A 2500-nucleotide genomic window follows, 5' to 3' on the forward strand; every position below is an offset into this window, starting at 1 on the left:
GTCCTCAATCGGACCAGCACACTGAAGATGTCCACCGCGCTTCGCACCGGGCCCGCGAGGACCTACTTTGGCCGCACGGCGCCGCGCGCAGGGTGCGCCGGCGCGCAGCTGCGACGCCTGCCGCGTCCGTCGGCCGGCGCGCCTGCCACTGGCCGCCCCCACCAGCCGGCTGTAGCGCGTGCGCCCACGCACCGCGCGGCCAGCACGCCGGGAGGCGCCCCCTCACCGGCCGGGGACGGTCCCACCCAGCCACCGCCGCGTATCGCTTCACACCCAGATGCCGTTCAGTTTCGTCGGCATGGTGGGTATCGCTGGAACAACCGGTTAGTACCTCAACCTACCGTCGCCATCACCGATTCACCCCTAGCGAGAACAACCGCACCACAACGGGTTACCATTTGTTCATTTGCGTAACTTCACCAGAAAACGTATGCGTCCATCGCCATTTGCAACTTCCACGATTATTGCATGCCTGTGTCAGGTGTCACACCACACTACGTCTGCCCACATACACGCAACAAAATGTGCACGCCTAGACAATACGTGGAAGGTGGCCCCCGTACGTATGCGATGTCCATTGCTCGAACGACTGTCAACCGGCCTCTGTAGCATGTCGCAGATATGGAACGCGGTGCACCATGCTATCACGGTGTGTGAGGAGAGACGACTAGGTCCGAATACATCAACAGACAGCTCATGCTGATCGCCATCCACGGCGTCCGTTCCTCCCACACGTCTCTATGGCGTACCACACTGCAATCCAGCTGTCATAGGGAGACGACACGTAGCTGCGTGCACAATATTTGCACTGTATGGTCCGCCGTTTTTGGGCGCAGTCGTTGTACGGTCACACATGTGCCACGATGTATCATTCAGTACATAAGGACGAATGTGCAGTACAGATTGTGGTTTACGCGTACGACATCAGCGGACAGTTGACACAGGCCGCACCACAACATAGCCTGAGTACGTCGCATGCGAAGGGCATTGAACATGCAAACTTCTCACCAACCAGCTTGCGAAGGCAGGGGGCAAGGTGGGGACGTGGGGAGGTGTGGGGGGGGGGGGGGGGGGGCGCGGCATGTACGTCCTGCTGCCATCCACATTACAGTGTACAGCAGGAGCATGTGGAAAGTCAGCAAGACTTGCAAGGTGTTTAACATGAAGCGATACACAGGGGAGCGGGCAGTGCGAGTAGCGAACTATATTGCGAGGGTTGCGGGTGGGCAACACTACACTAATTGAACGAGTCGTATAACAATTACAGAGCAGGTTTAGGCGACAACGTGGGTTACGTTAGCGGACAACGTGGGTTACGTTAGCGGACAACGTGGGTTACGTTAGCGGACAACGTGGGTTACGTTAGCGGACAACGTGGGTTACGTTAGCGGACAACGTGGGTTACGTTAGCGGACAACGTGGGTTACGTTAGCGGACAACGTGGGTTACGTTAAGGCACAACATGGGTTAGGTTAAGGCACAACATGGGTTAGGTTAAGGCACAACATGGGTTAGGTTAAGGCACAACATGGGTTAGGTTAAGGCACAACATGGGTTAGGTTAAGGCACAACATGGGTTAGGTTAAGGCACAACATGGGTTAGGTTAAGGCACAACATGGGTTAGGTTAAGGCACAACATGGGTTAGGTTAAGGCACAACATGGGTTAGGTTAAGGCACAACATGGGTTAGGTTAAGGCACAACATGGGTTAGGTTAAGGCACAACATGGGTTAGGTTAAGGCACAACATGGGTTAGGTTAAGGCACAACATGGGTTAGGTTAAGGCACAACATGGGTTAGGTTAAGGTACAACATGGGTTAGGTTAAGGTACAACATAGGTTAGGTTAAGGTACAACATAGGTTAGGTTAAGGTACAACATAGGTTAGGTTAAGGTACAACATAGGTTAGGTTAAGGTACAACATAGGTTAGGTTAAGGTACAACATAGGTTAGGTTAAGGTACAACATAGGTGAGGTTAAGGTACAACATAGGTTAGGTTAAGGTACAACATAGGTTAGGTTAAGGTACAACATAGGTTAGGTTAAGGTACAACATAGGTTAGGTTAAGGTACAACATAGGTTAGGTTAAGGTACAACATAGGTTAGGTTAAGGTACAACATAGGTTAGGTTAAGGTACAACATAGGTTAGGTTAAGGTACAACATAGGTTAGGTTCGGTTACACGTTGTTGTAAGGAAAGGTGTAGGGGGGGGGGGGCGGGGGCGGCAGGTTCGTTGATAGTGATTATAGTAAGTGAATGCTTGTGACATGATCAGATTTGTCACGTCAGGATGCACCTTTGGCTTATTAGAGGCGGCGCTCCAATTCTATGCTTGTGTCACACCTGTGTCTTTGAGTCATGTCATTGTTTGTGCGCTGTGACAGGAGGTACTATTGTGATGTTGGGTGCACCGTTGTATAGGACATGTGTGGGTGTTGGTGCCTTATCTGCGCAATGGTGGATGTCGAAAGGGTGGGATATTCTATTTTCCGCATG

Source organism: Schistocerca piceifrons, unplaced genomic scaffold (assembly GCF_021461385.2).
Source record: "Schistocerca piceifrons isolate TAMUIC-IGC-003096 unplaced genomic scaffold, iqSchPice1.1 HiC_scaffold_961, whole genome shotgun sequence".
NCBI classification, from domain to species: Eukaryota; Metazoa; Arthropoda; class Insecta; order Orthoptera; family Acrididae; genus Schistocerca; species Schistocerca piceifrons.